Below are 27,214 nucleotides of genomic sequence, written 5' to 3'. Positions count from 1 at the left end.
ACCACTTATAACGGTCGCGGCTGGCAAGAAATTCTGAATGTTTGGTGCATCCAGAAATGTCCTTATGCATCCCCTTGAAAAACAAGACCTGGCGCTAAGTGTCCAACCAACGTAACTCATTGATGGAAAAATCCATAGAAATCCTTAATAGGAAAAACAGCTATGGAACTTAATGGAACAGCTATAAATTAGTCTTGGCATAATTAATTTGGATGGGGAGATTTTCGGACAACTTTCCAATACTTTGTAATCGCATTCCCACTTACTCACTTGAACATCAGCGCGACGAAAATCGATCGCCCCATCCGTCCTGATTGCCGTTAGTGCCGTGCAATTTGTGAGCACATTTTATTCTAGGTCACTCCAATGCATCCTCAAGCGTGTTTTGATTGATACCACACCGAGCGCTTTTCAGGGCCAATTTTGGCTGCTTCACTGCCAATTATCGACTGCCACCCCAAAAATTATGCTCTCCCGACTCCCGCATCATTAAAATAACTCAACCGACCGAAAGCCCGAAATCTAACATATGGCACGACAGCCTAGCTAGGCGGTGGCCTCTAGTACGGCTCTGCGTGTCATTCATATTCATACCATATTTTCCCGCTGATGCGCTGTGGCTCACGCTCGGTGCACGGCGCAATCGATTCGAAACTAATTGACAGATTCAATGTGGAGCATATGTGGAGCACCCAATCACTTGCTCACCCTCCCTCTCACACTCACACAAACTTGCCCTCTCTCTCTCGCTCGCTTGGGACACATTGTGTTGTCTTTTCAATCACGAACCGTGACGCGTCAGAAGATGAAATTTTGCGTTATGCAGTTGCTTATCGCCAAACAGGACTTACCCTTCGGATCGAACTATTCAATCTATTTGCCCATCATAAAGCACTTACGAGGTGATACATTCTGACAATTTCAACTTCAGTTCCCCATACGGACGACGTTTATGGTTTAGTGTGTAATGTTCTTATCATAAATGGCTGCCAGAGCCACATAGTTCTCCAATTCTTGTATTGCACAACATATTTATTATGATAAATCTTATTATTAACGAAAAACCAGTATAAACTACGCTTATGTAAGAACTAGGCGTCGTGCAAAGGGTTGCTACAGGCATGGCATATACTATATTACTGCTCCTTGCTCCTTGTACAAATGTTCAGGATAACGTTTTGATGCAAGATTTCGAAAAAAACTAATTTCGTGTGCAACCGACCTTTGAATGGGTTAGACCATATCAACTTTTGTGCCTGAAAATGACGTTTTACGGGTATTATTATTTTTATGCTCCGTCGTGGAGGCGCCAGGTGCTCCATGGCCTGGCGGCTCCATGACACCCAAAGCAAAACTGGTTCACGATAAAATCAAATCACTTGACTGGGAGCTGCTATCCACCCCCGCTGTATTCACCAGACTTGGCTCTTTCCGAATGTCATTTTCATCTGAGCAACACTTCTTTTCCTACGAGTAAGTTGATTTTAGATGACTAATTGGTTTGCTTAAAAAGGTGAAGAATTCTAAGACGGAGACTGGTTTATATCTTTCGTCTTTATTTTGGTATAAATGGAGAAAGGAGTACTTAAGTGCTGGACATAAGACCATTAGTGAATATTTTGTTCGCCTTCGTAATAATATTTGCCAATTCACAAAGAAAATAATGATTTAAAAGTTGTTCTCCAAAGTGCAGTCATCACAGCAAACTGCTTGCCAAAGTTTGGTAACTACATTCCCGAAAACAAAATCTGCTTTCGCTTCTTCAATATACTCACAGAACGACTAACACTTCGACTCGTGTCTGCTTGTTATCCTGACTTCAGAAAAGATCTTTCCGGCTTTCCAATAATAAAATGTGCCGCGAGAAGAGTAAACGATGGTAAGTGTTGCTTTTCGTGAACCAATACGGCAGCAAACCATCATGATGAGTTTTGGACACTAACGACGGATGATGGATTCCCCGTGCGCTAGTTCTTCGATCGGAAAGCTCAAAGGGTACTTGAACGGTTGAACAGCATCCTGGTGCGCGCGTCGCGAATGCACCGTGCCCGTGTTGACTGTTGAGCTGCAGCAGCCCGAATCATATCGCCGAAAAAAGGAAACACTGTAAAACATATCCTATCTTGCTATCCACTTGCCGCAGCGATCAGCGATGCACCGGAAAGGGGTCCCAAACTTTGTCGCAAGAAAAACAGATAGTTGTCGACGAACGCACAGCTCAGCAGTTTCGTAAACTGAACGCAAACGAGCAGAAACTTCCGCGCGGTTTCGCGACCGTCAATCGATCCGGTCGCTGATTGGAGTCCTGTGATGTGTCAACCGTCGCCGGTGCGCTGGTGCCCCCGGCATAATGCGGGTGCACAAGCTCTGCCATCGATCGACCCGTTCCGGGACGCTAATGAATGCCGGTTTCGACGTACCTCTCTCTCTCTCACTGCCAGCAGATATGTTAGATGCGTTTCAATTTCGATCCATACTTTCAAATTGTCATCATTATATCGTAACCGCAGCATCGTACCTCGGCATCGGAACGGTGATCCGGCGTCCGGAAGGAGCACCAAGCGCGACGGAAATATGCTGGTTTAAGTGTACCTTCGAAAGCCCAGCCGAAAAACAACAAAACCGCAACCTCAATCCGGCGGATGTGTAGACCATGCACCGGCCTAGCCCAGGTGGGTGTAGCCCAACGGTAAAGTTCACACACTGGCTGGCTGGCAATCCGGGCTGGTTCCACGATCCGAGCTGTACATCGGAAAAGTTTCTCCTTTTTCCAAGACGCCTCCCGTCGTCGGCGATGCGCTTGGGCTGATTTAGACACTATCTGGCTGCAGGAGATAAAGCAGGAACTTTCCCCCTTGTATCACACACCGAAGCCGGTGGCGGAAGTGTGAACTCTTCGCCCACAACCCGGGCCAGATGCATCGGTGTGGATGTTGGTTTCGGGTGCACTACTTATAGTGGCGCTACGCTCACACGTCCCGAAACCACCAGGGCCCCGGGAACACGGCGACCGGTGGCGTATCAGAACTTTGCAAAGTACTTTAAAGCGGGACTGGCTAGTGCAACCCTACCGGGTGACACCCGCTGGGCGCTGGGCGCCCGACGAAGCGAAGACGAAACCGTCGGCACCGTAAAATTATACTCCAAAAATCAATCAAAGTTTGTCGGCGCTCGGATCGAAGCGAAGCGAACTTTGCGATTGCTCTCCGTGTGGTTGCGAGGAGCGCACCATTTGCCATGCTTAGTCGCCGTCAGCACATTGTCCCTGCGGTGGTCGGCCCGCCGGCAGGTGGAAAAACTATTCTAAATAGCGCGGCCGTGTTTCTCCATTAAACTCTGGACCACGTTAATGCCCAGAGCGGGCGTCACTCGCAACCCACCCGGCATAGATTATCGCCCCGAAGGGCCGGATGACGTCAGTGGCAAGGGTTTTTGTGCCGGTTTTCGGCTGTTCGGCTGTTTTTTTGGGGGCAAGAATTTGAGCCCGCCCGGTGTTGAACATTATTTCCGATACTTCAAAGGGACTTCCGCCTCACATCTGGCACTGCTTTCGGTGCTTGCCAGTTACAGCGTGGGAACGCCATGAGCAGGGCATACACTATGCCTTTCTATGCCCTGCTCGCCGACCCACCGGAGGGCCCCAAATTGTAGAACACGCCGTTCTGAAGCCGTTGCTCACCCCAAAATGGCGGCCCAAAGCGGATGCCCCGGGCCCGGGGAACCGGCCCCAAGGACGATGGCTGATCTAGAAAACCCATTATCGAGGGAAATTTATAGTTAACTACATGCGGGCCAAGCGAATCGAAAAGAAAGGAATCTGCTCCGGAATCGAAAAATAGGGAACGCCCGAGGACGACCGACCGAGCGGGCCACCCGAGCCCGAGCCCGATTAAGGATACGCTGGGCTGGGCTGGGCACGGTGAGCGCGGACCCGAAAGCACGCCGTGTTACGAATTTATCACAACCACACCATACATATGCATATCAATTCGTAGCCTTCCGCCAACTTGCCGCGGCCACGGAAACCACCAGACGAGCGCAAGTCAAAGGAACGAAGAAAAAAAAAACGAAACACGGAACAACATCAACATATACACCGGAGTGTGGCACCGATAATGTGCCGTCGGAAGCTTAACACTCCGCGTCCCACCGATCCGTGCCCACCGGGTTCCCCGGTGTCGGACCTATTGAAAATCGAATCCAAATCTTCACGACCCCCACCGCCCAGCGTGGGACGAGGGCGGCATGATAAGCGTCCAGTGTGCCGGTGAGCGAACGGCCCGGCACGAGGACATAAATATTTTATTGGAGTAAAATATAAGTTTTATGATAACGATATTAGTTATTAAAATATACACATTTATTGGCAATTTCCTCATAAAAGAAATGTCAAATAAAAACCTAATACTGCATTAAGCACGTCGTTCGCCGTCGGCCGTCGTGCCGTGGTTCAGCCCGAGCCCGACGCGGATGTCCTTTCGACCCGACCGAGACGCAAAAATGCTCCTCCCAAGTTGTGTCTCACGGCCCCACGAGAGCGAGAGAGAGCAGAGTGGCAGCGACGCTATAAGTAGCTTTCAGCGGAGTGCAAATGATCAATGATAAATTCGGCGTTAATGGCCACTCGTAAATATTGACGAGCGATCCTTTTCGCCATGGTCACGAAGGATGAGCATGAGAATGGCAACTTCCCGATCATGAATGTCGCGGAACCATGACAAAACCGAGGCAGAACGCCTCGCGAAGATGGCACGCTTAGCGTATCCTTCTAACATCGTTGATCGTCTTTTTCTTAAAAGTACTTTTTACTTGCTTGAGATTCAATTTTAAACATTAAAATAATTAACGTCAGATGAAACAAAAGCACATAACTTTTGACACTTCTACAGCTTCCAACCGGATCAAATCATGAACAAAACAATTGCCTGAAATGTTCTTTTATCATTCTTTAAAACAAACACAATATCTCATACACAATTTTGTTAAAGTTGCAAGCATTTATTAGACAAAGTTCTCTCCTGTAACCAGTTACACTGTATTATTTATTTTCTTTCGCATTTGTAACGTCCATTAGGCTTTAATGACAATGGCCGACGGAGTAAAAAAAGTGTGTTACAATATTTTAACGCTTCTAATAAATTTAAATACTCCTTATAAATCATATTACCAGAAGTTCAAAACGCAACGGTTTTTGTACATGTGTTGGTCACGCCTATCGACTCATCAAAACCAATGGGAGCTATAAGTTTGCTATACCTAACGCGGCATGCCGTAAATCGGACCATTTTCTTGCACATAATAATTAGTTTGTTATTAGTAAGAACGGGTAAAACCGTACTGGGATCGATTTAAAATGTTTTAAATGTTAATTCCCTAATTGTTTCCGATAGCTGTGTAATGATGTTCTCTATCCAATAGTTTTGATGCTACTAGTTTATTAATTTCGTCAGACCTCTAACAGTCACAAAGACCCCCATCCCTCACAATACTATTACTACTTAAGTAATGAGCATGATATGACTGTGCCTAATACTAGGTCTAAGAGTTGAGAACCGGACTGTTAAAAAGATGGCTGTACCTGTCTATTGGGACTTCCCAGTTTAGCGGTTCATTCATCATTACCTTGTTTCGACATCAGATAAATCAGTTCAGGTCGAAAAATAAATTATTTCGGTGTGCAACCCATCATTGAAAGGGTTAAACTATGTCAACTTTTGTGCCTGAAAATGACGTTTCGCGGGAATTATCATTTTTCTGCTTCTCTTGAAAAAAACTGATTCGGAATCACACAAAATGCTTGTCGGGACTTGTGTTTGGAAGATCGCAATGCTTTAAGTGGCGATTTTGACTTTACGCGATCAAAATGGCGATTTTGACTTTACATAAAAAAGTGTCCAAGGACTCCAAAAAACCGATTTTCTGATGGGACAGAATGGTGTAGTGTTTCACAAGCTCCTAAAACCTGATGAAAACGTTAATTCCGATCGCTACTGACAACAAATGATCAATTTGAACCATGCATTGATCGAAAACGACCAAAAAGCTGTTCCTGTTTTCTACAATGGAGGCGCCTGGTGGTCCGTGTTTTATTCATTTGTTTATTTAGACAAACAAGAGAATAAATTATTCGAAAATATTGCAACGTAATTGGTTGGATCGGAACGCTTACGTCCTGATCGTTTCCTGCTTTCTTCTGCGTTGTAAACCAACACCGTTATAATAAGAGAGCAACACGGTGCGAACTGGATCTGGATTATGCTGTAGTTGGTGAAGTACACGTAGCTTAGCTAAACAAATGTTTGAATGAAGAATCTCAAACTATCCTCCTGTTGCACTGTGTTCTCTCTCTACCTCTCTCTTCAGTCAGTAAACAAGTAGTAAGTGTGTCACTATCTTTGTACTAAGCACACAAATTGGTGACATGGCCCGGGCACCAAGGTAAAGATTGTTCACTGCAATGTCCTCAATTGGAAGCACTCATTCATCGCTGCATTTCCTTACGGTGCCCATCGAGCGATGTGCATCTAAATGCGAAATTTCGAAATGCGCTCCCGAGTTGCCCGTACCGGGGTGACCTGCATCTGGTTTGCTTTCATGTTCCGCCATAAAGTACGCCCGGATGTAGGGTGTGTTCTGTGCGAAGTTACACACTCGCACGGGCCGCAACAGCCGTCCATGTGCCCGCACCGTGCCTTCTTCCAGTGACGTCCGACACCAATCAACTGACGCCATTATCGGAACGCCATCGGAAAAAGATGGAAAACCTTTTAATGCACACCCGGAAACTTTTGCCGCCCCGTCCCACATTTCACGTCCTTATCAGCCCGCGCGCTCTCGACCACCCCGACCCACCGAAGGCGCAAAATACAATAAACTTTCCGCACACACTCCGCATCCGATCGACATTCTGGTTTCTGGTAGTTGTTCGGAAAACCCATCTTCGCCCCGAGAGCCCACGTTTCCCGCATGCCATTTCCCCAATTCGTTGACAATCCTGCTCACGTCGCTCGGAACACATCGGGACGGGTGGGAGGGGACGAGGGGTCACCGCTCCCGGGGCCCCGGTGCCTTCAGCCCGGAGTTCCGGTATTTCTAATATGCTCCAAGTAAATTTCCAAGAAATATTTCATAAATCGAAAACTTCATTCACTTCTCCCACACATTTGCATCCGGCAACGTGTGGGCACCCGGGACTGCGGGAACGGGGAACAAAAGTGCAGCTGATGAGCAGTTCCGCAGGACCCACTTGCCGCTTGCCGCCCCATCGAGGAGGGGATGAAAAATTGTCTCCTTACTCTTGGCTCGCCATGTCTTGATAAATAAGGCTGATGGCGCTGGGTCCGGGCCAGGGTCCTTCCCACTTTCCATTAGTGCATTGCTGGCCACAAGAGCGCATTGCAAACACACACACACACACACACGTGCGCACGGAGAGAGAGGGAGCGCGCGCCACAGGGACAGGGAGAACAATTTTCAGGACATTCGCTATCGCAACGAAATAAACTGTTATGACAATATGCATCCTTATCACTTCATTCCTCTATCACTATTATGTTTGTGCTTTGAATATTTGCGCCCGAGGGCAGCCCGGTCCACCGCTTGGCCGGAGCATAGTTTATGCAGCGGCGACCGGCGACCGAGCGAATGCTGCGTTCCGAGGGCTGCGAAGCGGGGCGCTGCTGCCATTCCGTATCGCTTCGATGTCGGGTGTCGAACAGAACGTAGCAGCAGCAACAGCGGCCAGAGCGGCAGCAGCATTCAGCATTCAGCATCCGCATCGATCGAGACTCAAGTTGCGCCACAATGAGGGAAAGCAGCGGCGAATGAATGCAACCTTCCGTTAAATAATGCTCGGCCAGCAGATGCGCTTCTGGCGTACCAATTGCCATCATTTCTTCGCGCCGACGCTGCTACCGGCGGGTGGTGGTGCCGGCGGAAAGCGGATCCTTTTTCGCACCCACAATTTTCGCTTCCACTCGCGCGATTCCCGTGTCCCGCCGCGAACACCGGACGTCGCCGGAAAATTGCGATGAAAAATTCACAAGCGCGAACGTGCAATCGAAACATAGCACCTTGGCCCGGCCCGAGCCATTCATTGTTCGTCACAGCATTGAGATGGGAAGGTAATTTTGGGGGCCGCACTGCTTTGAATACTGTTCGCGTGGCCGAATGCTGCCCTGATGACGGTGCCGCTGGCCGGATGGTAAATAAAGCCTATCATTAGCCTGCTCGTGGTTAAAGTTGACCTGCTTTATTGCAAACGAAGCTCGCCTTCTTTTGATCTAAATGTTCTATCTCAATTGAAATGTTGAAAACATCTTGCTTTAATTAGTTTGTTTACGATAACTGGCAGGAGTTCAATGAAGGACAATTGACGGATAACTGGCAACTGAAAGAACCCGTCCAACATCAACATTCCACTTGAAACTTACATTAATAAATATTTCAAAATAAAAATAAGTAGCCCAACTCTAAAGTACTCTTAACTCTAAAAGAAAGTATACTGCAGTCAGAAACATCTGGAACTATTGCACGCAAATCACTTCACGAAGAGTTTGAACCCTCCCTGGGGATCCTGCCACTTGCGAATCTTCATCTCGAGAAATATTTTCAATTTTCCATGAGACAACCATATCTATTGGGGACTGGATTTACTCGGATTGGTGACTTACACACTGCAATAGGTTATCAGATCAATCAGTAATATTGCTGCTCGATATCAAGCCACCATGGGCAGTTTTGCATGGAAAATCATAATCTTTGACTCGAAACGAGTGTTGTCTGGAGTTCGCAATTACAATCATGATAATCAAACGTAAAGTCTTTTGCTATTGCTATTCAAAGCTCCACAAAGAACAAAGCTGGTCGTGATCACTCTGACCTTCGGACAGTTTTTGATCGTTTCATGAAGTATACTTCCTTCGCGTTGCTTAGGATTTCAGCCCTACTGAGAGATTTCATTGATCCAGTATGAAAATATGAAGATAACGTGTCAAGGCAATTGTGGTCGATGTCATTTGCTCCTGTTTTTCTCGCGCACTTTACACCGCTACTTAGTCACAAGCCGTTAAGTTGCTAATGCGATCACTAACTTTTATTGTGATTTTAGTCATTAGAGTCATTGGCGTCAGCCAAAGGTCGAGAAAAAAAAACTTCCCCACGTATTTGGATTCTCTGCCTATCTATCGCAGGGTGCACAAGGACAAGATCCTTACTGGTCCTGCCAAACAGCCACTCTCAAAACGCTGGTATGCTGCAAAGTGAAGGGTAGAACATCTAATTTGCACGTCACATTGCCCGCCAGCTTCGAAATTGTCTTCGAACCTGTCTTCGGGGAATCGTCAACCGGAAGTAGCGGGAACTTGCTCTCGTTCGCCTTTCTCTGCCAGTCCTGGTAGTGTTGGGATAAAGAATTTCTTCCCATATTATTGTTACACCCACTGTTATTGTTATCACTAACACTGTCGTTATTACCATCACACCACAGGGCTTCCTTTAAACACACACACACACACACACACACACGGGCTCACTTTTCCCCGTATTAGCATGTCCGAGATATGCAGGACTTTAAATGAAAGATTGCCACCGATGCACGACGGCGTAGACGTGAAACCGGAAATGGCAAAACATGGCCGACAGCTGCTGGAACTGCGAAAACTGCGGCGCCCCCCGGGGGCAGGAGAGAGCCACTGTCCGTTGCAGTAATGTTTGCGCAACGGCAGAATGGAATTTCGCAAATAGCAGCGCACAATTGGCGAATGCGACAAGTGTCCCGAGCCGTGTTTGACCATGCCACAACACACATCGCACCGTGGAATGCAACAAATAGCGCCGGCGGTGTCGGTGGGTTTGCTATGCCACCGACGGCCGACCCAGCGGCGTCCGGGCCACAGTGCAGCAAATAGGAATGTTGATAAACTCGGGACAATACAATTATTGCAACGGCATTGGAAGTTGGCCGGAGCGGTTTGGTATCTGAAGACTAACCTACGTTACGGACGTAAATTTTGCGTTAGGCGTGGGAACAATGGTGGCAATCTCCGTATTGTCCAACGGTCAACTCGCGGAGAGAAGTTGATTTCGATCATTTCAAGAAGCAATGCATTAAAGAGCAAACGATTTTGGCACTTTCGTCGCAAATCAGAGTTTTAAATTCGATTCAAAGTTTATGGATTATGTAGCTGACATAAGGCCAGCAATAAGCAAATGATTCTGTTTCAACAACAACATATTGGACTGGACAAAGGTTGTTCAAAAAAAAGGTTGATCATTAAGTCTCATACTAAATATTCAACCTTTTGACAATTTCTTAAGCTTAATGTAATGCTTTTCCTTGCTTTATGATATTTTATGTTTGGATACCGAAGGTGTGGCGTAAAATATCGCGTGTCGTTCTATGTCGTTCTATGTCTACGTCGTTCTTCTCTTGTAGGACGTGTGGATTTTCCGAGCCCCAAATACGACAATTCTGCTCACTGACATGACCACCGAGATGGGAATGAGCTTACATAAAACGAGCTTTTCACATGTCGTACAGTTTGAGTGGAAAACTCACCATTTTAGAAGTAAGTTCTTAATATTTTCAAAATTTTCTGTAAGCGTATAGCATCCTTTTTGCTAAATGTCAAAGTTTTTAGTAAATGTTTACTCAGCCCGATTACTGAAACACTGCGCGAAGTGGACTACCAAATAATGAAGCAACACAAACGTGTGGAATGGCTTCAGCTCCAAATATTGATGCTCACAAGGAGCAAGTCCTATGACCGCTCCGCTTCAAGGGACGTTGCTAGAAATGGCATTCGAAACATACATTGCAAATTGCTTTTATCCCGTCCCGTTGCACTACACATTACTGCACGACATTCCGTACCGTTCACCAAACGACCAACTGTCGGTGGAAAATCTTTTGCATTTGCAGTTCATAAAGTGTTCCGTGGCGCGCTTCGCCGTAAAACCGGTTGACAGTTGGTAACTTTTCGACAATCCGTTCACGTGCCCGTAGCCAGCCGCCGACAAACCGCAACATTTCCAATCTCGGCCGCCCTCGGCCCCCCCGGCACGGCAACGCGACCTCATCAATTTGCCACCACCTGGCCGGCCAGCCGCCGCCCGACCGACAGTAAATGGTACCCCATTTAGCCGCTCTCTCTCTCGTGCGAACCCAGAAATGTGTGGCCCCGTTGTTGTGACCGAATCTCGGTTCCAGGATGCGACCACCGACCGAAAACGTCCTGCACCACCACAGCGGCCGGCCGGTCGGCCGGGTCCTGAAATTTTCATAATTGTGCTAATTTTAAACGTGACTGGCATTAGAGTGAAACCGGCGGAACCGAACCGGGCGAATACCAGCCCGGGTTGGCCGGTGAAGGCGATTTCGGCATAATGGGTCGGGGTTGAGGGCCGAAAGTGATTCTCAAAAGCCGGCTGCCGGTTTTCGCGGTGGTCCAGATTTTTCGATCGTCACTACTTAACCGCCACCTCGGACCCGGCCGGCCCCGTCGGGCATGTGACAGCGTCAACAGCATCGTCGGAAAAACATACACCGTTGCCCGCAAGGCCGTTGATTTGCTGAAAACCGGACGCCGTGTGCCGGTGCCGGGCCGACCGGAAGGGGCGCAAAGTGGCAAAGCCGCGCAGATAATGGACCGTGCCGGATCCGGAGAGCGAACTTTGGTGGATTTGAAGAAGCTTATATGTTTGGCAGAGAGCGCTAATAGAGTTCTCCACGCGCTGGTCAGTCGGTTGGAAACAATCGCAGCTAGGTGCCCGGTGCGGTACCGCGTTGGAAAATCATCAAGCGCTAAACGATATAACTTCGTTGCTCCGAAACAAATTAGCAGATCGATGCCGGGCGGATGCCGTAAAACAGACGACGCCAGTGATGGGAAAAGGTACAGCGGAATGATTGTGAAAGGCAGAAGCTTCTTCGAGCCAATTTTTTTTGCCAATATTTTATGGTATGATGTTAAAAAAATCAATCCTTTTTACTGTTGTTATTTGTACTTTACTTTGGTGCATGACTTTTTATTTGAGGATTTAAATAATCGTTCAGTTGTTTTCCGCAAATCGTTTATTATACGATGAATCCTATTCTGTGCTACAAATTTCGGACTCTGTCAGTGTGATAACTTTGATGTAGTATCCTATTTTGATGCTAATAACATAGGGTCAGTAAATCCCAAAGTTCAACAATGCTCTATTAGAACACCCCTTATTCTTGATTAATCTCCAAATCTTGAGCATCTTCTTCTTACGAGCTACATTAATTGCATCGCTAAAAAATGTGGCATGTGTAAAACTATTTATTTGTGGCCCTAAGTACACTTTGTCGTCAGAGCCTTATTGAAGAGGCCAAGGCCAGCGCAAGTCACGAATTCTATCCAGCAATGCAAAGGGGACCCAAACCAAATTTAGGATCTTACAGTCAACTAACTCATAGGGTCACACGTAAAACCTTATGGCCAGCGCGAAGTACCAGTTAACATGATAATGAAGTTGCCTAAGACCGTCGAACGTCCCAAAAGAACGCATAACTCACTGAACATCCGATCATAGGAACGTCCTGCTCTCGGAACACGTCATCAGCTAGCAAGTTTGCCTCAACGCCCATAGAGCCAACAGTGTACTGGAGATAAGATGCAACTGGTTGCAATTCGAATTGAACGGTGAAGCGATCGGAAGGGACTGAATGTTCAAATCGAGCTGTTCTTGAAGGAAGTGCCAAAAAATTGTGCAACCAAACAGTATAACAAAGACGAGCAACGCCGAAAAGAGTTAAATGGGATGATAAAGCATTGATTGACCACATGTTGGCGACATGGACGGCAAAATTTCGAATCGAATAAGGGCATTTAAAACAAGAAGCATACATCATCGCTGGAATAGAGTTCGTTGGCACGTGTGAGCCGCGGAATCGGCATCCGACTATAAATAAGAGAGGAGAAGTAAAACCAGGGCGGAGTTGAGTACAAAAGATTGAAGTGTGTCAATGTGTGTGTTTTTTAAATCTATTTTGTAAACGCCTGAAGATCCAAGTTGGGGCCCTTCACCACTTTTTCCCTGGAAGATCCTTGAGCGGTCTTAAAATAGCATTTTTTTCAATTCACCCTTATTAACTTCGGACGCCTGCAAAATTGGATACAAAAATAACAAAATTAGCTTTCCCGAAATCACAGCGATCGATTGCAAACGAGAGTTCAAAGGGAACTATAGTTCTGACACAAAGTCACACTTTTCCAGAACTTTCTTAAAACCATCTCGCGGAATTCGAGAATTGATTGTCGCGTGTTTGAGCTATCCTATAAATAAAAAGATAGGTTACATAGAATTCAAACGACCTCAAACCATAAAATTAGAAACTCTAGTAGATGTGGTTGAGCCCATAAAGATTGATGACCATAAGACCAGTCTGTTGCCTGCTTAATTTACCTCGAACCTGGGTATTGGAACCCATCGTCATCGTCAACTAAAATGTTCATGGTGTTTAAATGTTTTATGGTTTGAAATACACTTTATTATTCAGAACTGAACATCCATACACTTAGTCCAACGACATTCCATCCGGTATTTTTTCTACGATTTCAGCTGTTTTCTCTTTCTTTCTGCTCTGTACTAATTGAAGATGAAGAGTCCTTATGTACTTTCATGATTCCTTCGTAAATTTCTTTTGCTTCCAAAACTAAAAATTCTAGCATTCAACTAGTAGCAGCGTGCTCTGTTATTAAACCACAAAGCTTATTGGACAACCCAGTAATGCTATTAAAACGAAGCCCTCAGAATATTATTAAGCCTTTATAGCCTCTGCTGATGGCATTTGTGAAGTGGTTTGTCAATTTCGGGTAAATTGTGCCCATTCTTCGCATATAATTATTTTAAACGGCAAGATAATCCCATTTCAAGTTCGTTTAGCTTACATTGTTGGTTGGGTTTTCCACTTTTCCCAGAAGTTCAACACTAACCAGCAGACTGCTGGTCGGGCCCGGTTGCAATCAAACCACCTAATGGCACCTAGTGTGGCCCACCCATACTTTGCTACAGCCCCAAAAGTTGTGTAATTGAATCGCAATATTAAGTGCCACTACTCGGAACCCAATGATAAATAGCCAGGAACACTACACCGATCAGCAGCCGACGACACGCCACATTCGTCACGCCCTCGCTACCTATTGCTGCTGCTGCTGCTGCTGCCGGTGATGGTGTAAACACAAATAAAAAGATTATGTGATAATGACGGAAATAATAGCGATAAGTGTGTGCCCGAGTGTGTGTGTGTGTTTACTTCTGCCACATTCGTATCGAAACCGAGCGAACCAGAAGTACCGGGCCTAGGTCGGAAGATAAGCGAACCGGAAAAGATCGCATCGAAACACTTTTGATGAAGTTTTATTAGGAGCACCCAGACACCGGATGCCCGGACACCGGACCCAAGCCACCCACTCCCCGCTAACACATGTGTAGTTCGCCCGTAATGGGGCAAATGGGCAAACTTTTGGCCCACCAGCGAGCGAGAGGACACCATCATAAATATAATTATTTTGATTAATGCCCTGGGTGTGCTGGGCGGTGTGCCCTGGGTTACCTTCTGGGGCGCCGGTCGGACACTCCGGGATGGTGCCGGAATGGCTGGACTGGATGAAACAAATGCGACAAGATACTACTTCCTCTCCGGATACTTTATCAATCTTACTGGATCGCCCCTGGTACCCAGACTCGCTGCCCCAAACGGCGGCCCAAATGTGTCACAAAGTTGACACATTTATGACACACAACAATTTGCCGGCCACCGAGTACGGAACGCAACGAACGGGTCTCTGGTGGAACGTGGAGTGTAATGATCGGTTCGTGGAATGGCCTCGCACAGCCTCCCAATGTGCGTGTCCTTCCAAAACTACAGGGTGGCCCATTTGGCGTTCTTTTTTTGAACCTCTAATTACTTGACGTTTAAGACGTCAAACTCCATTCTGAAAAAGGTAAACATTTAGTATACACTGCATATTTGACGAAATGGGTCGGTTTACGCTTGAAGAAAGCTGGGAAATACTAAAAACATACTTCCAAAGTGGTGAGTCTCCAATTACAACTGAAAGAAATTTGAGAAAAATATTTGACAAAAACAAGTGGCCAAAAGCTGACTTTGTAAGAAAATTCGTGAAGCGATTTCGTGAATCTGGCATGTTGGTGGATAAACCAATCAGTGATCGACCTCGTCCCGTGCGATCGGTCGAAAATATTGCTGCTGTTGCTGAAAGTGTGCTTGAACAACCATCAACATCAACTCGCCATCGTTCTCAACAATTGAGCATTTCGCGCAGCTCTTTGCAGCGAATTTTACGAAAAGATCTTGGCATGAAGCCATATAAGGTTCAATTGGTGCAGCAGCTAAAGGAAACTGACCATCCGAGCCGTCTGCGGTTCGCAAATTGGGCGAAACAACGTTTGGACGATGATGATCATTTTTACCGAAAAATCATCTTTTCGGACGAAGCTCATTTCCACCTCGGTGGTTATGTTAATAAGCAAAATTGTCGTATTTGGGGCTCGGAAAACCCACACGTCGTGTTAGAGAGGCCAATGCATCCACAGCGAGTGACTGTTTGGTGCGCATTTTGGTCTGGCGGCATCATCGGTCCCTTTTTCTTTGAAAATGAAGAAGGAGTCGCTGTAACCGTCAATGGCGATCGCTACCGAGCAATGTTGGATGAATGGTTCTTCGAAGAAATTGCAGCTGAGAACTTAGCCGATATTTGGTTTCAACAGGATGGCGCTACCTGCCATACAGCGAGAGCCACGATCAATAGTTTGCGCCGCATCTTCGGACAGCGTATAATCAGCAGAAATGGTGATGTGAATTGGCCTCCAAGAAGTTGCGATTTGACACCATTGGATTATTATCTTTGGGGTGCAGTGAAAGATCAATGTTATGCCAACAAACCAGCAACCATTCAAGACCTCAAGAGCGAAATTCGAATTGCTATTGAGAAAATAAACACAAATACAATCGAAAATGTACTGCAAAATTGGGTCAACCGAATGGGCTACTGCAAAGCCAGCTGCGGTGGACATTTGAATGAAATTATTTTTCACGAATAAATTTTATGAATAAACCTTTAAAATAAAAGTTCCAGCATCGAAAAGTATTAAGCCGTTTTTATTTTATAACCAAATAGAAAAAAGAATGCGGGATGGGCCACCCTGTAGTTCATTAAAACTGTTTGCGCGATCGTTGCCACAAACGCGGTCCGTGCCACCGCACCCGGAAGCATCGCCGAACGCAACCCGGCCCGAACCCGTTACTCGGCAGTGTAAATTTGCACAATAGATCCGCGCGGCGTGATAATGTTTTTACGCACCGTGTCCGCCCATTCGCCGGTGGGTGGCCACCGACCCACCGACCACCCGCGGGATGCTGTCACACTGCAATCGGATTATTAACGCCCGCTATTTTCCCCGCTGGCGGGGCCCTCGGTCCGGGACAATAAAAACGCTTGTTTAATGTATTGCAAACGGCATGGCCTGGCCACGGGCGTAGGCTCGGCTCTGTTGATTTTGCATTAGTTTTATTAACTTTGTTGGGTGTAAATTTCACGGCCCAACTACCTCCAGGACACACGGTGCGAGCTGAGCCTTGCTGAGCGTTTGTTTAGACGGTTGCGTTGCGTTGCCGTGAAATATGGTTTACAAATAAATTCAACTCCGCTGTTGCTCGGCGGCGACGCGATAGGACCGCCGGGTTCATCCGTACGTCATACGCCGAGAGCGGACAATGTGGAAGGTCCTTCGAGCCAGCCAATTCATGGGCGCGACAACACAACAGTGGCCCGGCCCGGCACACCCCAAGGATCCTAATCCAGTATTCTAATATTACTGACAGCCCTGGATTTAGCATGGAATTTGGAATCTATTAAGAGTGCATTAACGGAGCCCGAAGGCCAGTCCGGCTCCCAGTTCGGACCGGAGCAACTTCGAGGCCGGTCCATTACATTGCCGCCCCCGCAACCCAGGGCTGCCGGTCGTCGAGCTAACTGTTGGAACAATTTAAATCTCATTAGACCAAGGCGCACAGAAAACAACCCAATCTACGGGAAACGGGGAACGTTCAAGTTTGAAATCTTGACAGTCCCTTCCTCCACAGTCTCCGGCCCTTCCTCCTGCACGTGGGGGCCAGCTTGAATACATTCGTGGCCAGCCAGCTTTGTTTTTCTCCGGCCAAAAAATTGGCCAAAGTTTATGCCGCCCGCCCAAAGCTGTGTGGGCCACGTGAGCCACTGAGCCCGCAGCCTTCCTCCCCTGTTTTGATGGGTGCCTGTTGTTTTTTCTTCCACCCTCAGCCACCCGGAATAATCTTCCGTGTCGCACCCCTTTGCACGTGACCCATCCGTGATCCTGGGCCCAGTGGTATTAGTGCTACGGACGGAGCTCCGGAGCAATAGCAACAGTGGCAGCCGCCGCCGCCGCCGCCGCCGGCGAAGTTGTAACTAATTTCCACCGGATTTGAGCTCTAATGCCACGGCAATCTGGTAAAAGTCCGGGAACAACGCCCGGGATGCGCCCGGGCTCCTGGCCAGCGCCGACCGACCAAACATCAGTACATGTGGTTTTCGTGAGCCGACCGTGAGGGTGTGTGTGAAGAATGCTGCTCCTTTTCTGTAGGTCTGTAGTTTCCTTTTCCTTCTCCTCACAAACGCCATCTCTCTCTCCCTCTATGTTTCGTTCCTTGGGGCAGCACTTTCACTATCTCTTTCTTGTCTAAGGTTTCGGCTTCGTTCTATTATATTTTCACCACTCGGAGCTACCACCGAATGCTCCGCGCAACCGGTGTGCTTCCGCCCCCCGGGTGAACGTGGGGTTGAATGAAAAATTAAAATGAAGCTGTACAGAGGCGGGATCTGAGCTGGAAACCACTCGGTAGAAAACTGTAGAAGAACGAAAAAAACGGCCCTGAAAACTGTCAGTACAACGAAAACGGACCACCGGATAACTTTCCCGTCCCGGGCCAAGGGAAAGCAGCAAAAAAAACATGAGAGAAACCCACAGCTAAATGGCAATCCTCGTTTCCGCAACACTCGACCAGGCCAGACCGGCGCGCCGCTTCGCCTCTTTAGACGGGCTGGAAAATTGGAGATTTAGATTTAAGTTAAACTACACCAATGGATTTGCGGGATTGTTTGCCATACTCTCGGCCAAGTTACGTTCCGTCGAGTGGAAAACCCGCCCGGCACACGGGGCGCGGCGAGCGGCGAGCACTGGCCCGGGAAAGGGTTCGCTCGCCGCGTGTGAACACAACTGTTATCAAGTTTAATTAGATTTATCCGATTTGCTACATCCGCCGCTGCACACAGTGCGGCGAGCTGCTTGGTTGGGCTGCCAACTACTGTAACTACTTCCGGTTGTTAGCTGATGCGAAGGGGCACGCCGAAGAATATTGCGAATTATACTAATCGTCAGGGTTCTCTCATGCTCATGGCACCATTTTCACGAGATGCAGCACATCAGGCGCTGAACATGTGTCCGAATCGTTCAACAACAACTGGTACTGGGTGCTAAGTAAAGTGTTAAGTTGGTTCTCCATTGCATACTTTGTGAGCTGCAACTGTGCTTCGCTTGGTGAGAAATTCAACATACAGTACAGGGCGTGGAGTTGGCACCAGGAACGTTTACTGCAAGCAATAGCTGACATCAATAGGTAGTTTACTATCGGAATATAAATCCTAGTACTTCCGAATCTTTTAACACCTAGCTCTGCGATTTACAAACATGCGATGGCAAAATAATGCACCACAATTCAGTTTGTTATTGTTGACTGCAGCCAGCCTAATAATTGTTCTTCAATATCCAAATTCTTACGGTCTAAAATATTTCAAATTCATCACTCCTTCGCAACATTCCCTTGGTTCAGTGTAAGTGCAATCACCAATGCTGTCAGCCGAAAAACAAATTACCAAACTGATGACCAAAGCCAAAGTGAAGGTGGATGGCAAGCTCTCCAATCGCTTCTCCACCACCAAGGGATTGCGCTAAAGGGATAGACTAACCTGCTCCTCTTCAGCACCGTGCTTGAGCGGGCTATCCGGGACTCAGGAGTGGTGATGACTGATGCTGATGCTGATGACAATCAGTCTCGGTTTGCAGATACACGTGAACAAGATCAAATTCATGAAAACATCATTGGCAACCCTACGACCAAGAGCTGTGAGCATACGTAGGGGTGACGTATTACTAGGTGGCCATAACATCTTCCCGCCTCGCCAGGCTCCGTTAAGCTGGTCATGTCATGAGAATGGTGGACCGTGAAGAGGTACGTCAACGGCCGGGATGACGATGTGAGGGACGAAGGCTCTCGACTGCGAGCGGTGGAGGAAGCCTACGTTGCGGACTAAGACCAGATATCACAAAATAACTTCATAGGAACTGATAAAGGGTTTCGTTTTGCACAAAACGGTCATCAACTAACTGCGTAAAATACAGACTCCTGAAGTTTGATAAAAAAGGTTCAAACAACTTAAATAAATATGTAAAATGATAATATTGATGCGGAGAAGATTCAACACAACGGAAACGTAACGGTCATGGCTTTTAACGAAGTCATCGAAGCTTTTATTCGAGTACCATCACCTAACGGATGTTAACAGAAAATTGAATCAATGTTTTGAGTCTCCAATCGACTGACGACGTAGTTTCCGTTCTGTTGACCTCCATATGTTGAATTTCCTTTTGCATGAGAATTTTAAAGATGTTTGAGCATTTTGCCTTGTTATCGACTTCAGATAAAACACTCACATCTAACAAGCCAATAATTAAACAGAAACGAAACATTACCCTCAGCCAAATGAATGTAAAAAATATATATTCGAGAGCATGTTTTTAACCCTATTTATTGACATTTCCAACCAGAAAATCACAGCTTACAAACGGTCGAGTGAGTTTTCAATGAAATTCATTTTCTTTTCGTACCATGCCACTGTGCCCGTGTGGGCTGCCGGAAATGGCACGAGTGGCCCCCGTTCGATGGCGTAAAGGATGCAATTCCATTATGGCAGTAATCAAGTGAAACAAGCGGTAATTTTGTTTCATTTCTGGCCGCTCGAGCCGTCGACCGGAACCGGACCGGTGGGCCTAAACTAACGGCGGCAATCGATTTACAGCTTTTACGCACCATTGCCGGCAATTATTTTCGGATGGACCCCGTGGCCGTGGCCCCGGCCCATCCCACAGCCCGTCCTGTTCAATTTGCTCGAAACCTAGTTAAGAGTGTGACTTCCGCGTTTTTGCTCTCTTTCTCTCTCTGTCGCGAGGGCAACCCTTTCGCGCAGGCACAGCGAGACCCATCCTCAGTCATTACGATACATAAATCAGCGCCAAAGCTTGCACGTTCCCAACCCTTCCGGTTGCGAGGCTTGGGACAACACACACACACATAGCCATTTGGTTGCTGGAGCAAAAACGGAAATGTCGGGAAAATTGTGGAAAATGGCTGGCCGACCGCGACCATACAAACGACCATATTGTGGTGGAAATTCAATCGAAACGGTACCCCGAAAAGACGGACCCAACCGGAACATAAGATGCTCCCGATGCCGCGGAGACCTTCAAACAGAACCGAGCGGGCCAAAAATGCGGCCACCACGAGGGGCGGCGAAAAAAGTGAGCAACCGAACGCTAAACACTTTCCCATTTATCAACGTTTATGGCTTTTTCATCTCCCATCCATATGGGCCGAGCCGACCGTCGGGAAACTGTCAGCCGCCCTTAGCCAACCCGCCATCGGAAACATCTTCCTCACGGCCTAACAGGGTGTTTCTTGATGATTAAATGGAACGAAGCCGAAAGAGAGAAAAAATAAAGTATTGTACAAACATTCTAAATTCCACTCCACGACAAATGATGTCACAGACCAAAGGCTCGAGATGGAACAGGCCCAAAAAACAAAACACACCCAAACGAAGCGGCCCGTGCTGAGGACTCCGTTTGATATACGAGCCACCGTTTCAGGCTTAACCGATCAGACGCCCAAACGACCTCGAACCGACGCCGAGGAACATTGATAAATGATAAATCATGTGCCACGCGCGAAGTCTGACGGAGAATTTTCGCAACTGATTTGCTGCGCTAATGGAATTGTTCGCCAACGATCATTCGACTGCGTTCAGAGAATTCGCAGTTACATTCGGTGGTTTGTAGTGAATCGAAAGAAAAACCCAAAACCAAAAACCCAATCGCAAAAGAAGAGAATCCTATGAGGTCTAGAGAGAGAGTCGAAAGGGAACAGGTTAGATAAGCCGATTTCGCACCGCAACGTTCGCGGTGGCGTCGTTTGATGTTGTCCAATAAATTAAAATAATCTTCCACCTTAAAGTGGTGGTGGCAAGGGTCACGGCCTTCGCTCCGTGACGGCTCCTGCAACAGATCGTCGGTGATGCATCATAAATTATGATATAGTTGAAGCAATTCCTGGCGCATAATCAACCACCTTTCAGACCGAAGTGGAGCACCATCGGTAACCTTCGACATCACGACATCACGTCCTCGTCGTCGTCATCCCGGGGCACCCGTGAAGCACCAGACACAGACCGGCGGTCGGCTGCTCCGTCCGTTTCGCCAGGTTTCCGACGCACTTTGATTCTTGCCTCCATCGTCGTCGTCGTCGTCGCACGACCGTTCGTCGTCTTCGTCGTTCCAGCACGTCACAATCGTACCACTTCAACGACGGCAAGACACCCAGCCAGGCAGCCAGTCCCAGCCAGTGCCGGCCCGGACCCGGTGACACCCGTTGCACCCGAAATAAATGAATAATTTTTGATTGATGTGCAAAACACTTCTGCGATGCGAAGAAAATAATTTCCCCCACAGCTCCACTCCTCACAGAGTGTGTGTGTGTGTGTGTGTGTGGATGATGCTGATGACGGCAGACTCGGGACATTCCCGTTGGCCCTAACCTCGGCCAACGTGAAGATGCACACGAAACATCGCTCACGTCCTACCGGCTCCCTCGGTAAGCGACTGCTCACTTCTGTTATCTCCGTCCGCCTTTTGTGGTGCCGCGCGAAGACGGCAGACGCCCAACGGAGCCCCGCGAAGCCCCGTGGAGTCCGCCCGGCTCCGGGGTGTTCGCCATTTCGCCGGCGGAGAGGTTGCGATAAACGCAAAAACCCTCGGAACGGCGGCGAAGACGCGAACACTTACCGCTGTGCACGTTTTACGGTGAATATTGAATCACTTAGGAAATGAAGACGTCTCTTCTGACGGCGAGACGGTGAACGGCCCGTTCCGACCGGGAAGCCGGGCGCCGAAACGCGGAAATGGTTTTTGGGGAAATAAATGAAGAACTCCTTTTTCACTATTTAACAATTGTGTGCATGTGCGCGCAGTGTGCCCTTTCAGGGTGCCACCGCAGACGTACCGCACGGGCAGGAACTTCGGAACCGATAGGCGCGTTGGTGTGTGTGTATGTGTGTGATGAATATTCCTTACCAATTTGAGCTCAGAGCGATACACCTGGAAAATAGGTGGAAATTGAGACGGTTGATTCGGGTAGCTAACTTCATTTGAGTTTATGCATTTTTTCACCTGCATGCGTACAATTTAATCCGTTCGGCTCCAGTTTCATTTCGAATGCGAGTAAAAGAGCGCGTGGAGCTTCCTCACATTCAGATGGTCGCTCCCTAAACGGAAAAGTTCAATACAAGGCATTAGCTGTAAGACTTGTCAATTGCATTACACTTTGAAACTTAAGCCAATCGCATCGCTGCATATTAAGAAATATCTAAAGATTTGCAATGAAAACAAATATCTGCTTCATTGAAGAGTTAGTAAGTTAAAGTTAGGCAAATATATGAAAAAATCGATAAAATGTATGGCTAAAATAATGCAAATAGCATCAAACGCATTCAATAGAACCACTCCAGTCATGGTTTGAAACAAAGAAACAGAGTGTTGAGTAGAAGTTTTGAAAAAAATTAAATTGCAAAAGCCTTTAAAAACCGTTTGGAATTGTTAAAAAAATATGACTGCAAATTGTTCTTTTAACATAGTACATACTTCATTCAAAAATAGTTACAATTTTTGCCAAATACCTAGCCAAAAGACACAGTTGCAATAAATACCACAGATCAATGGCAGTTATCCTAAACTCTAAATGTCTGAAACTATTCCACAACGCAATTCGTTTAAATGTGGTGTGTGGAATGAAATTTGTGCTATCAACGGAGGCACTACAAGGTGCAATTCAAAAATTCCAGGACTTTTATAATTTCCCATCTTCTAGTAGCGCCATCTCTTTGAAATTTGTATCGGTTGTTTGTCTATCCATTAGTAATGTTCTGTCAAATTTTTATGACATTTGGATGTATACAAGCTGAGATATCGCGCCAAATGTGACAGTACATTTATTGTGTCGGTCGAAAAATGAGCATTGAACAAAGAGCCAATATTAAGTTTTGTGTTAAACTTGGTAAAACTTTTACCGAAACTCATCAAATGATGAAACATGTTTATGGTGATGATTGTCTATCTCGTAGCCGTATTCACGAGTGGTTTAAACGTTTTCAAGAGGGACGGGAGGACTTGGAAGACGACGAACGGTCGGGGCGGCCAAGAGATATTGTGAACGAAGAAAACACGGAAATTGTGCGTGAATTCATCAAAAAAGAGCCGAAATCATCGCTTAAATACATGGAATCAGAATTGGGAATATCTGCAGCATCGATTTTTCGTATTTTGACAGAAAATTTGGGCTACCGAAAGGTTTGTGCTCGATTTGTTCCGCACACATTGAAACAACACGAAAAAGACCTCAGAATTCAACATTCAAAAGACATCATTAAAGAGGCCAAAAAGGACCGACACTTTTTGTATTCGATCGTGACTGGTGATGAGACATGGTGTTTTCAATATGATCCCGAAACCAAGCGACAAAGCAGCGAATGGAAGCATCCAGACGAGCCAAATCCGAAAAAATCGCGCCAAGAAAAGTCAAAAATCAAGTCAATGTTGATTTGTTTTTACGATTCCAAGGGTATTATTCATAAAGAATTCGTTCCAACAGGCCAAACAGTTAACGCTGTGTTTTATGTAAGTGTTTTGAAGCGTTTGGTATCACGCATTCGACGAATTCGGCCAGAATATCGCGAAGAAGGAAGCTGGCGATTATTGCATGATAATGCACCAGCTCACCGTTCGACACTCACGACAGATTTTTTGACCAAAAATCGCATTTTAAGCATCAATCATTCACCTTATTCGCCTGACATGGCACCGTGCGACTTTTATTTGTTCGGAAAACTTCATTTGGCCATGAAAGGAAAACGCTATATTGACGTTGATGCCATTCAAAAGGCGGCGACCACCATTCTCAACGCTGTACCAAAAGATGGCCTAAAAAAATCATTCGATAATCTTCTTGAACGTGCAAATCGCTGTATTCAATCCGAAGGGGATTATTTTGAAGCCGACCAATAAAATTTTTCAAAAAAAATCAATGGTTTTCGTTTTTTAATAAAAGTCCTGGAATTTTTGAATTGCACCTTGTATTGTAAGTATTGTAAGTTAGTGCATCTATATTAAGCAGGATCTTAACCTTGAACAGTTGATTTCTATAAACCTTGAGGAAGCAATTTACATAGTCACACTCCTGCAGAGGACGAACACAATTGTGACAAAGTGAATTGAACACAAAACATCGACTAACCCAAAGGGCATACGTGGGATCAATCTTTACAATTTCATCGGTATGTCAACAATGTCGTCAAATTAGGTTTTTAATCGTAACCTGACATCTAGTGTCATCGCAAACAGGAATCAAGAATAAGGCTGATTGTTTAATTTATTCTTTAGTCTTGTTGTAGAAGATATTCGGCAAATGCCTAGATGGTTGCTTGTATTGCTGAATTGATGGTGTGACAAATAGGACCAACGACAGATAGGAACCAAAGTTATTACGGAAGTGGTTGAAATATTTTATCATTTCTTTCCAAATTTCATAAAACAAAAGAAAACATGACGCACAGTCGCACACTTGTTTGCGTCTTATTACATCAACCACAACGCAAAACACCCGAAGCCCTCTACAAAGGACCGCCGCAGGACTTCGCTTCGCGAGACCAGAAAAGTACAATCCCCGCCCGGTCGGGTGGATAAAATCAACGATAATTGTGGTGGCGAAGTGCGGCACACCGTTCCGGTCGGCGACCCAAGTGGCCCACGGCGCCATCCGCAGGCTGTAGCTGTCCACCGGTTTTATCGTCACAACCGATCGCCCGGCGAACCGGCGTTTGGGTGGGGCGAGTGCTAGTTTTCCCACCAATTTCGGCACCGGAACCCCGGTGGCACCTGTGTGCTGTGTGTGTGTGTGTGTGTGTGTGTGTGTGCGTGCTGCAGCTGGTCTAAGGTCGAGGTGCCGGTAAGGTGCTAACCATAAACATCCCACCGTGAAGCACTCGCAATTTTCCTGCCAACCGTAAACAATCCATTTTATGCACTGAAACCACTCCGGGAGGTCTCGGGTTCGAATGAATCTATCCGATCCCCTGAGCAGCCCCTGCTACCGGAAGTACCAGACTTTTTTCGGCCAATTCAGCGAAAAATGCTGGAGATGCCCTTCGACACCAGTTTTCGTTGGCCCCCGGGCCAGTGCCAGAATAGCGTCGCCCAAGATAAGATGCTCGGCCGAGCCACACCGGCTGAAATGAGTTGATGGGCTGATTGTGAAAACTACGTCTAGAATACCTAATGACCTGAGCCCGCCAATCGAGCCGCCGGCCCGAGCGGCGGATTCAGTAGGCGATAGTTTTTCCGACGCTCCTGACCCAACTCCGCAACACGCACGCTCACGCTGCACCCACCCATAGTCACCGAACGAAGCACCCGCAGAAGTGCATGATCGTTGGTGGAATATTTGATTTTCGGATCTGGGTGGTTTCACCCGATCGTCCACCACCCATCCGCCGGGTCCTCCCCGGACACCCACAAACACCGGAGTTACAATCTAAGATACGGAAACCCGGACCGGCTGAAGTGGGAATAAATATAAAATCAAATCAAATCTGCTTACATCGCATTCGCAATTCGAAATGCGTTCCCAGTGCCGCCGTTGCCACCTCCCCCGGACCCGGAGATGGGTTGGTGGTGGGGTCCGGGAGGTCCCGATCAAAATAACCGTTCGGGCTGAATCGAGCAAATGATTGAACCCATCCAACGGCGACCCCCCAACCACGTGAGGCGCACGCGTGCTCGATTTGGTTGGCGCCGGAAGTTGGGTGGGCGGTCGCCGGGCTCTGCCGGTACTACGCTACGTGATAATGTTATTTCGAATCACTTTCTCTCCAACGTGTCTCGGTTCTCTCTCTCTCTCTCTCTCTCTGGGCCGCTCTCTTTATTTCTTTAACCCGCGCAATGCGTTGCATCGCGAACCACGGACTGTTCGACCAAAATTAGGTTAACGCCGTCGGGAGCACGAGCAGGAGCAAAAAGGAGATTTCGACGAACACTTTCTTCCCTCGGGGCCAGTGGGCCAGGGACGGCTACGGGCGGCCGGCGGGATGAGTTGTGGAGCGACGCGGCAGTAATTGAGATGCTTCAGCTCATCGATTGCTGGCAACGGAACTAGTCAAACGACGGAAAAGCGAACGTCGATTGTGTTCGTCTTGGCAGCGGCGAGCGTCTTCAGTGCTTCCGAGCAACAGCGGCCTGGTCGGATCGGTCTCGGATTGGATTGGGTCCGGGGCCCGGGAGACGTCGAAACGTCGAGATCAAAGCATTCGCTTGATGAACTAACTCGATAAGATTAAGCGATAATTGACGAGTTGTCTGCAGCCACCGCTGGGGTTTCGACTAATTAAATTGATCGATAATTAAATGTAATGTGACCGACAGCAGTCAGCAGCAGCAACAGCAGCCAGAGCTCGGCATTAGTGTGCAGAGAACTCGCCACGGACGTCGTTGTCAAGCAAAATGCTTACCACAATAAAAAGTAATTCCCAGCATCGCTACAAACAAGATAGAAATGATGGTACTAATCGTATTTATTGTGACCTGGTCACTGAGTTGTAATCTGGTACTTTATTGAGTAAACGAACACTACGCTGATGACAGACCATCGGACGCTGTCGGTTGCACACTTCTCTCAGCGTTGAACGGTGCTGGCATTTAATTAGAAAGACATTTAAAATTAAAGTGTAAAAATGTAAAGGAAAATGTATCAAGTAAAACAAACCAAAAG

Source organism: Anopheles cruzii, chromosome 3 (assembly GCF_943734635.1).
Source record: "Anopheles cruzii chromosome 3, idAnoCruzAS_RS32_06, whole genome shotgun sequence".
NCBI lineage: Eukaryota > Metazoa > Arthropoda > Insecta > Diptera > Culicidae > Anopheles > Anopheles cruzii.
The sequence above is the reverse complement of the archived record's forward strand: the minus strand, read 5'-3'. Positions refer to the sequence as shown.